At 41.5% G+C, this 10948-nt stretch overlaps 1 long non-coding RNA gene across 1 annotated transcript; it reads right to left on the reverse strand.

Annotated features, from left to right (window-relative positions):
• Positions 1-6972: 6972 nt before the first annotated feature.
• Positions 6973-10948, reverse strand: LOC148128840 (uncharacterized). Its single transcript, XR_015745593.1, has 3 exons — positions 10909-10948; positions 10514-10711; positions 6973-9083 (listed from the first exon to the last, which is right to left on the reverse strand). It is a non-coding gene; the product is annotated as an uncharacterized LOC148128840 (long non-coding RNA).

The raw sequence follows: 10948 nt of genomic DNA on the forward strand, positions 1-10948 counted from the left end.
GACGGGGAGTGCGCATGCGCAGCTTTGTGGCCGACTTCGCTTCCCCCAGAGCGCGGCTGATACCAGGGCGCCCGCGAGCTTAGAGTGTTTTTATTTATTTTTAAGCTGTTTTAATTTAACCTCTATGGTTTCTTTTTTATGCGTATTGCTTTTTTTTCCTGGTTGCAGTTGAAAAGGCGTGTCCCTTTGCGCCCACACACGCATAGACTGGATTAAGATACTGAATTATGTTGTACTTTGCTTAATAAAGTACCAGCGATTGATCTCATTTTTCGCATGCATGCACTCACATCTCCATCAGGCTATTTTGCACGTTACTGTATTTTCTTTCTGGGAGAGCAGCGTTATGCAGAACACTAAAACAAAAAACAAAAATCATAAGCTGAAGAAATCAAAGGCAAGAAGGAAGAAAATTAAATATCTCACTATTGCAATAAAATGTAAACTACAGATTGTGGAACAAATATAAAATAGGCTAAACCAAAACAATAAGCAGCTCAGGGGAATGTTTGAACTCCAACACATAACCCAATACTATAGAAGAACTTTTCTTCTGCACAGAAAGGTATTTCACGACATAACAGGCATCATAATATTAGCAAACTGCTTTTCAGTTAATCTGCTTGGAAATATTCTTACTTCTGTGTAATATATCTGATTTCTAAGTAATAACTCGACCTGAGAACAGTCTATGCCCAATTTAGCATCAGTTACAAGTACAAAGATCCCATAAACGTATATCTACAGCATATTCTCCAATGATCAATTATTTCAATAAAGTCACATGCCATTATTTGAGAACCACTATACAATTAAAATGGAGTTGTCTTGTCTGCATAGCTGCAATGGATCCAGCCAAGTTAGCCTCCAAATTAGTGTGTTCTGAGCTGAGAAAAGTTCATTAATCTTAAATCCAAGAATTTCTCAACTGCTCTAGCAGGTGCAAAATAATTTGTTGGCCATGCCCTATTTCTCCTGGGGGACCAGTTAAAACTACACTTAATTCTATGCTAAGATTGCTCTTCGGGGACAACTATGTGTAGGACCCAAGCTCCTAGTAATAACCATGAGGCCCTTCTTCACTTTCACTTTACATCACTACCACCTAAGCTCCCTCAAAACTCTAGTGCTTCCCTACAATCTTCTCACACGCAGGTGATTTGGTTCCTTTTATGAAAAAAGCTGGCTGTCACTTGCTAGCCTAATTGCATTCTTTGTTCTAAAAACTATAGTGCTAAAACTGTGCCTGGTGAGCAGGCTTACTTTTTCAGTTAATGTTTACTTTTCAGAGTTAATCATAACAGGGTTCCTTAGAAGTAATTTGCTTGCCTAAATACATAAAAAGAAGACAGATTTAATTTATAGAATGGAAAGTTTAAAGATTTGGGTACCTGTTGAGTAAATAAAATGAACAGAGCTTGCAAGTTCATGGTTGTTAGATATGAAGATAGAGAATTTTTCAATGTTCAGTGTATTTTTTAATATCTATCTTTATTTTCTATTCATTTACTCAGAAATTTGGCTAAGGTATTAGGCTGGAAAGCAAGAGACCATGAGTTCCAATCCCACCTTAGGCACAAAGTCAGCCGCACCAGTAACTTTTTCTCAGAAGGAGCCAATAACAAACTACTTCTGAAATCTTGTTAAAAAAAAAGCTGCAGGAATTTGGATAACCACTGGACCTCAATGTTGACTAGAGGTACAAAAAGAGTGCTTTTAACATCAGTGTGCCATTTACATCTAGGGAGACAAAGCATGGAGCTCTCAATTAACTAAGGTTTTATTTGGTGAATGAAAATTTAATCTAATCTGAGGAACAGCCATTAACTATAATGGGAATATAATATGCTTTGGTTTGTTCTGGTTTGCATTTTGATCCTGAAGCCTGTCTCCTCAATTTTGAGAGATTAACTCTATAGCTGAGTGGAGATCTGATACTATCCATTTTGAAACAGAAATTGGACTGTTTGCTAATGACCAAGGTAAGAGAAAACTGAACAATATTCTTCCAGCTGAAGAACATCAGTTCCAGATATTATCTGTGTGGATCAGGATTAAAAAGTGTGGCCAGCACAACCATGACTAATAGTTCTATCTGAAATCCATAGTTTAAAATGTCAGAAGGGAATCAGGAGTTTAAGTGAGATTACTTTTCAAATGATTAAAAAAAATTTTAAAAAATGCAACTGGAGTCATGTACTGGGAATTTCAGAATTTATACTAAGGCAAATTTTATTGGGCCTACAGAAGTTTATAAAGTTAGTGCAAATTTCCCAGTTCTTAATAATTCTTCATGAGGCAAGAATGTAGAATGTGAGAGTCAGAAGGGGAGACAAGAAGAAAACTATATGTTCTTGTTGAACATATATTAATGTCGTATTTTATAGCCTAATGGCAAGTGATTAAAGCCAGTACTTCCAGGATTAGCACTCCCAGAATAAAGGCATATAAAGAGATATGAAACTGGATCAGGTTTCTTAGGCTTTAAGCTAATTCAATCTTCCTGAACTCCAGACGGACTGGTTTCCATCCACGTGTCACCTTAACTGGGTTTTCGGTTCACTGTTTAAGACATTTCCGTGCTGGCAATTCGTTTTAGGACCTGGCGGCGAGCCATTACTTTCGGCAGCACGATTGAGCCGTCTAAGAGCTCCGCTGAATCTGGTTTCAATCTGGGATACCGCTTCGGTTCGGCAGTTCTTGGAGATGCTGAAGGAGATCTAAGCTACACAACCTTGGCCCGTGACCAGGCTTCCGCCCTGCTACTTTCGGTTTCTGGCCTGATCAACCGCTTCTCTTCGGGTTTTGACTGAAGCAGTGCGATCTTTGCCAGATACACTAATTCAATCGCGACCACTAAATTGAAGATCAAAACCACATTTAAGTGTGAAATCCTGTTTCCTGGCGCAGATGATGAGCGAGAAGAAGCGAGTTTAGAGACAACGGCTTTATGAGTTTCCTTCTCTCCCACTCTGTTTACAGAGTCTGCGCAGCAGTTTTGTAGCTTACCTTGTGTGAACCCAGTTGTTTCGGTTTGTAACCCGTGGTTTATTTATTCTCTTGAGCGGACCGAACTCATGAGGGCTAATTCAATAAAAGAAGATTAGGCGAGGATGCCTTCATGTGTCATATGCTAAGAGCCGCTTACTTGCGCTAAATTTGTTTCTTATGTTGTTAAATGTATAGAACCATAGAGTCTCCCATACGTTTTGGTATGGTATCTAAATTCTAGCCAAGACTCCGCACAAGCCTTTGGGAAACACAAAGCATTTCAGCGTCTGCCAAGGATTAGACGGTTGTCTTTGTCGCACTCGTGAGGCACAGCTGAGCTATGGTGTCCCTACATCGTACCGAAAGGCAGTGGGTAGTACCGGGTCCGGAGAGTTCAACGTCTACTTGGCGCCCTGCTGGACCAGTCTTAAGCCTGTTTTTCTCCGAAAGAAATCTCACTGACTTCGGCAGCGCAGGGAGAAGAGCCCCCAGTCAAGTGCCAAGGGTTGACCTGAGACCTCTCCGAAAAATTTTAGAAAGAGGAAGGGCTTCTTTCCTCTTTGCTTCAGCTGCAGTTTTAAGACAGCCAAGGAGCCTTCGAGTTTGGAAGTTCGCATAATTTTTCCTCAAGCAAACTCAATCAGAGGAGCAGCTGTCCAGTGAGACGGCTGGAAATACGTTTTCTCCTCCTCACACCTTCTCTTTTTCATTGGAACTTAAATTTGTTTCTCTGCTGCCAATTCTTCCTGAAGTGCTGCACTCCCAGAGATGCCTCATGTCCTAAAATGAAGTGGAGGGAAAGAGTTTAGAGTGTAGAGTGCAAACTATTTGAAGCAGATCCGTCTGGCCTGGAATGTTTGAAAAACCCAGATCTCTCAACTGGCATCTTTGCGTTTCACTACATTGGCATCCAAATCTCATTTCCAACGGTAGGGGAAATGTTCCTGTCTATCTCCTGCCAAGTCCGATTCACAGCAAACACCTGCTTGCCAAATAAAATTTAAATGTTAGGGGGGGGGGTGGGATGTTTAGAGACACAGCCATAACCCCAGACCCTGGTAATAGAAGTCAAGGAGGAAAAAAAACCAGTTCGTTGGAGGAACTGAATATTGGCGTCAAGCCTATTTTAATTTAATGTTAGTACTTAAAAGAATGGGCTCCCATTTTATTTTCAGCCTTACCCTCTTTCACAAGAGGTTTAGAAGCCTTGGAAGGAAGGAAGTGGGGTAAGAGTGAACATATGTGAGCATCCAGCATTACCTCCAAGCCAACTAGGTTCCAGAAGCATCTGGCTGCTGCCTCACTATGGAGACCTAACCTCACCAGAATGCTAAAACTATTGGAAATGGGTATAATCTTGCAAGACTGATTTAGCTGTTTCTTCCCTTTTATAGGTTTTTAAATTAATAAACAAAAATACACAAAATTATTAAACAAGGTGAAAAAGAGAAGAAAAGAAGCAAAAACATACAAGACAAATATTTATATATATATATATATCTCAGTAAACCAAAGCCATAATTTATTACAGTTCTCCATTTTATAATCCAGGAAATCAGGGTGACATCTGCTTGAGATGCTTCCAAATGTCATTTTGTTCCTCTGGACTTAAAAAAAAGGTTCTATTCCTTTTGACTAGGAAAAGTCCTCACATATTTCCATCAAGCTCATCTTCCTTACTCTGACCAGTGGCAGAAGTATTTCCTTTTCTTTGTGTTTGAAATTTAAAAAAGTATTGGCATGACCTGGAAATGATAAAGCTGATCTTGCTGCACATTTCTACATCACCACATCTTTGATATACTACTCATTTTAAAGCATATACCCTTGGAGATTATTTTGACTACAGAATTTATTCACCCATTTTATATTTCTTTAAACCCATCAAGCAAATAATGTCATGTTTTCCCCAAGAGCATGAGGCAGCCTATTGCACTTTCCCTCCCTATTTTTTCTACCAGCACCACAATTCTGTGGACTAGATAGAGTTGAGAAGGGAGAGCAATTTTCTCAAAGACACCAAGGCAGCTTCTATGGCTATGAGTGAACTGAACTTGCATATCCCTGACATAGTACAATATCTTATTTACTACAACACACTGGTTCAATTTAATTTGAGGAGTGACTTCCCCCAGTGTTTTTCACATTTGCATCTTATTGTGTGAACCCAGCTAATTGGGTTTGTGATTGCACAAGCATCTCTTGATTTAATGTCACTATCCCCATAGTGTTCCTTTCATCTCTTCCCCAACCTTTGAGGGAGGCAGCCTTAAGATGCTTAGCCATTCTAGTACAAAACCAGTTTTTTTTCCCCTTCTTATTCCAACACTATCCAAAGACAGAATATAAAATCTGTTAAGTTTAGCTACTATTGGAGATAAGACTGTCAAATGCAATGGCTAGGAAGAGCTACAGGAAAAAGGTCCTCAGAAGAGAACACCAGGTTCCTGGCAAATGTAGCCTGGAACTGACTCAGAAGAACCTTGTTGGATGGCAAACAGTCTACCTGGGAGCTGGAAAAGGCTCATCAACTTTTTACAAATAAGAATAGGGGTGTTCTCAGAGTATGGGTTGGTGAAAACGGCAGGTATGGATAAGCCATGGCTTGTATCTTAGTGCAACTTCTCAACCCTATTATATTCATCCAGTCCCAGACTTAGGTGACTAAACTATGGTAATAACCCAAGATGGGACTCCTGAAAATAATTAGGTATTTGTTTCATACCGAGTTCAACTTCAGACTTTCCAGGCTCCTGGATGCAAATCTGAGCTGCAGAGTGGATTCTTAAGGGATACGGCCACATTGGCATTAAAGACTATTCAAGGCAAAACAAGGGTGTCCATTATCAACCTGAATATACTTTAAATGAAATCTCAGCCTTAAAAGTAAATACCACCATTATCTCTGTGCGTTACGAGCTGATTCTTAGAATTTTGGTCTAACGTTTCAAGGTAAGCAATGGTTCAATAGACTTCAGGTTATCAATCGTAAAAGAAACATTCATATGAAATAATGCAAAGATTTTTTTTTAAAACCAGAGAGGCGCGGATGGTGGGGTGGAGAGGCGCCTTTATAAATGTTAGTTAGATACCATCTTTAATTTCCTTTTCAATAAGACCATTGACTGATTATGTGCCTTCAAGTCAGTGTGGACTCTTCCGATCTATAGATAGCCCTTCTTGAATGTATTCCCGAGAGGAAATTGATGCCAAAAAGCTGCGAGTTTTGAATACTGTGAACACCCGAAAAGCCCCTCGGTGCCCCCTCGAAACCCACTTCCACGCGGCACTCTTGTTGGCCAGCCTCGACTCTGCGGTCCCTCTAAAGGAAGGCGTCTTTTGACCTGCGGATTTTGTCCCGGACTTAAAGCTTTCTTCATCTGTCGGACTTCACTTTGCATTTTGCAACGCAGTGGGAAGACATCCCCTGAAACGGGATTTGCTGCAAATCCTACTATTCCGTGAGAGGCTCCATGTGGCGGAGAAGCAGAAAAACCATCCTCTCCCCGATCCATACGCATGTATGTCCTCCCCCCCCCCCACCCAGACGCCCTGTTCTCGATATGAATGTGAAGTACCTTCTTTCTCCTTCCCTTTAACAAAAATATATATATAGCAAGAGATTTAAAGTTGGCATCCAGAAGTACTCTTAGCCCTCTGGTAATCTACTTTCGCGGGAGCTGAAGGAGAAGCTGCTAATAGAAGCTGCTGGCTGGCCTCGTAGCATGGCGGGGAAGGAGCTGCCATCCGCTGACCGGAGAAATGGCAAATTGTCCGCCGAGTAGCTTGACGACCCTCACCGTAGAGAGCAATGGTTGGAGGTATCCTGATACTTGGGGAACGGGCGGTGGACCTCGACCCACAAACTCCGCCAGAAGCGAGCCCGCGTCGCCCACGTCTACCTACCCCGCCCCTTTGTGGTTTGTCGATTAACCTAGGTCAGGCTCTCTCGCCCTGCCTTAGCTGCCGGGGATGAGGGCAGAGAGGAGGGGGACGTGTGTCCATTGCGCTACCTCATATATATCCAGGGCCGCACCTGCTATCCCCCCACTCCAAGAATTCGCTCTCTGGCTTGAGGGAAATGGGTGTGGGAGAGACTTAGTCCTGGAAGTAAGGAGTCCGGAACCCGCCCGCCGCCTCTCAGCTGCTGCTGCTGCTGCTGCTGCTGCTCCTGGCAACCGAACAGCAGCACCCAAGCCAGCGAGAGCCCGAAAGGGTGAAGCTCTCGGCTTAGTCTGGTATCCCTCTCGGGCCTGGCGGGGCGCCGAGCGGTCCTGCATCAGAGGCTCTCGGCGGAGAGACAATGGCAGCCAAGATGTCAGAAAGTCGAGGGAGCGCCGGCCACCGTTGCTTCTGTAACCTTTCAGGCTCGCTTTGGGAGCAAATTGGCAGCTGCTAAAGAGTTCTTACTGACTGGAGGCAAGGGGGAATTCGGATTCGTAACTGAATTGGGGTGGGGTGGGGTGGCTAGGACCGCATCGTGGATCTGGACACCCTTCTGTTTCCTGCAGGCAGAAGCTGCGAGAAGGCACTTTTTAAGGCGACCCATCCTTTGGGAATTTATCGAGACATATGCAGCAGTTTGTTGTTACTGATGTTTAAATCTTTTTTTTTTTTTACATCAATCTTCTTTCCCTCTTGCACACATCGGCAGATAGTGAGGAGAGGCGTAGAATCCGACTATATTAACGCTTTGTGATAATTTTGTCTGTGCTTATAATAATGTACGGATCGTAAGTAATTGGTCATTTTAAGAATTAATTTTTTAACAGGCGGGTTTTGCGCTTACTTTTTTCCTCTTCCCTCCTCATCTCCATTTACCTTGTATTTCAGACTTGTGGGGTGTGAGATGAAGGATTTACATCTCCTTAAGGACCCTGGTTGGATCAAAATGGGCTTTAAGTAAATATAAGAATCAGTAGAGCAACACTCTAGTTAACATTCAGAATCCAGAAATACAACCTGAAACATTCAGTTTCATGTACATTTTATTTTACATGCTTGAAGTCAACCTCCCATACTTAGCCTTTATCCACCATCCCACAATATGAATATATTAATCACAAATGGCCTATAACTGTGCTGGGTGACTTATTTCAAATCTTGTACACCACTTTTCTTTAGGTGTACTTAAGATGATATCTGGGTTTATACCACCAAATGCAGTTTCATTGTTTCAAGTTTCTTGAGTTATTCTAATGCTAGAGGATCACTGCTAAAAATATAACAAAGCGATCTATAAATAAGATGGAATTATTCTAGAAATTAAGAATAAATTATGCATCAATGCATGAAGATAACTTGATAAAAACTGTAGAAAAAGAAAGAGAGGTGCTGGTTTTGACCATTTCTAAACCCAGAAGTAAGACCTGCTGGGTCCAATGGAATTACTTTTCAAAAAGTCTGCATATGATTGCATGCCCAATCCTATTTCAGTTTCTGCAGCTTCAAAGCAGAATTATCTCAGCAGAATTAAAAGGGTCTTCTCTTAGCAAATGTGCAAGAAAGAAAAAAAAGTCCTCCCTCCATTCTGAGATTAGGATCTATACCTAAAGTTGGTTGCAGACCTTTATAACCCAACCCGACTTTTCTCCAGGATGTATGCATGCTTTTTCTCTTCCACCCACCACATTTTATTCTCAAAACAATTCTATAAGGTAATGGAAGAAAGACTATGTTAAGGCATTAGTTGAACCCCAATTTATTAATAACCATAATTGGGTTCCTGCAAAAGGTAAATCATACATTATTCTGAACAAATCATGGTACCTCACAATGCAGAGAATAATAAAACTGGTTTATAGATGGCAATATCTTGAGTTCACCAAACTGGCCAAGCCAAACTCGATAAGCCCAGGTTATATTTTAACCATGTTTGAACCAAAATCGAGTGAGTGAATAGACCTTCTCATCATAATGTATATGTGAATAACTTGAACTGAATTATGAATAAATTCCTGTCAGGATCATCCTCACAACTGTTTAAGAGGTAGTTTAAGCTTCTCTGTCTGCGTGGCTCCACATCAATCCTTTAAATGTCCTCCTGAGCAGGACTTGAGTTGACATATTTGTCTTCTATTCACTAGACAGTCCTGGATCCATGTACCAGAAACATGTATTTAGTTGTAAATTCATGGGACTTGGGAACACTGTGACACAGTCCTCAACATTTTTTTAAACCCTTGCAAGTTCATTCAAGGCTTGCTCTGTAATTGTTCTTGCTCTTGCCTTGGATCCCTGTGTGCACCCAAATACTACAGAAATGCAGAAGAAATGCAACAGGGTTTCCCATCTGCTCAAAGAATTATCCACATAAATCTCTGTCTGCCATTATATCCAAGCTTAGAGGGAAGTTTTCTACAGGTCTTGAGTCCCAGAACCAGCAGCCAACACCATCACTTTGAAGGCTTGGTGTGAAGGAAACAAGGATGGTTTATTTACAAATTATGTGGGGAAAATATTTTTCTAGCATTTGGCTGGATTGTAAACTTCTAAGGAGTCTGTCCATAAAGCCACAGAAATGTTCTCTCACACTCCTTCCCTTCTAGGGGGGAGCAATATTGCGAGTTTCTTCTCCCAGATTTCAAAACATCAATAGTTGGAAAAAGAAACCACGTTTCACATACTAATCTGGATTCCAGAATTTCATCTTGAAAATAAGTCTCTAAGGGATTTAGAATATGGTTAGTTCTTGGAGAAAGAGGGGTATCCTTTCTCTTCCCTATAGAAAATAATATTTGTAGCTTGTTGAAATGAAATGTCAGAGACAACCAAGGATCCCTGATTCATTTTATCTTTCTTTTGCGAATATATAAACCTCCTTTTAGTTTCGGATCTGCAGAATTACATCGTTGAATTTTATTCTGTAGATAAGAGTGAAAATGAAAAGTGCGTTGCTTCTGAAGGATATGCCCTATGGTGTAGTAGAATTTACTATTTTAATCCCATTGCATTTAAACGTTATTAACTCGAGAGACAATGGGTGGCTATTATAATTGAGAGCAGTGATCCATCGAACATAGAACAAAACCTCCCAATTTCCTTTAAACTTGTTGCAATTGAAGTGTAATTGCGCATCCAAATTTTCACCCAGCTCTAAAATTTAGCTATGCAAGAGAAAGTTTCTCATTTTCGGATTTACCAGTCAATGAGGGATAAAAAAGCATTAAAGTTACATGGCCCTGCAATCACCATCCTTTGGAAAGGGGACACGGGGAAACAATAATCAAAGCAGTGCAAAGGGGAACTTCTAATTGCTAGATTAAAGACATAAAGGACTAAAGTCAACTTCCAGAGGTTTCGAATGGCGCCTCCTTTGGTCCCCAAAATAAATGGCCTTCCCCAACCTGAGGAGCTTCAGTTAAGGAAGGACGCTCAGCCCCCAGGCTCACAAGGGCCCGCAGCTTTGAATGCGGCGAGATGTGCCCCGTCTCACAGCAAATTGGCTGGACTTATGGCTGGAAGGGCAAGCAGCACCGCCCGCCGAAATAGTTTCCAAGGGAGATTTAGAGTATTCTGCTACCTCGTATTTAGATGCAACCCATTCAGGTCGAAGGGACTCATTTCGACGGTCGTGAACTTTTATCTTTTGCGGTTCCTTCCAGGGAATTGTCAACTTATAACTTACTGGAACTTTTATTTCTCTTTGTGGATTTTGATATCTTTTGCGAATGCTTTTTTGTCGCCGTAGAATCCGAATTATGGTTTAAAATTCCTCCATCTGGATTAAAGAGAAACAAGAAGGCACATTTCGGGAAGGCAAAAAAATGCCTTCGGTCAAACAGCGACCAAGAAACTAGAATTAACATGACAGCTACTGCTATCTGGTCGCCTCCCCGCCCCCCTTCCCCCCTGCACCGGCCATTTTTCTGTTCTTCCGATCCCAGCCCTTCCCACATCGGCTGCCAATACTCCTACCACTTTCTAATTTGACGGCTGTAGGACTCGGATAGGGGCC

Source organism: Notechis scutatus, chromosome Z (genome assembly GCF_049901735.1).
Source record: "Notechis scutatus isolate UNSWTSFEM ecotype Mainland chromosome Z, rNotScu1.2, whole genome shotgun sequence".
Lineage (NCBI taxonomy): Eukaryota > Metazoa > Chordata > Lepidosauria > Squamata > Elapidae > Notechis > Notechis scutatus.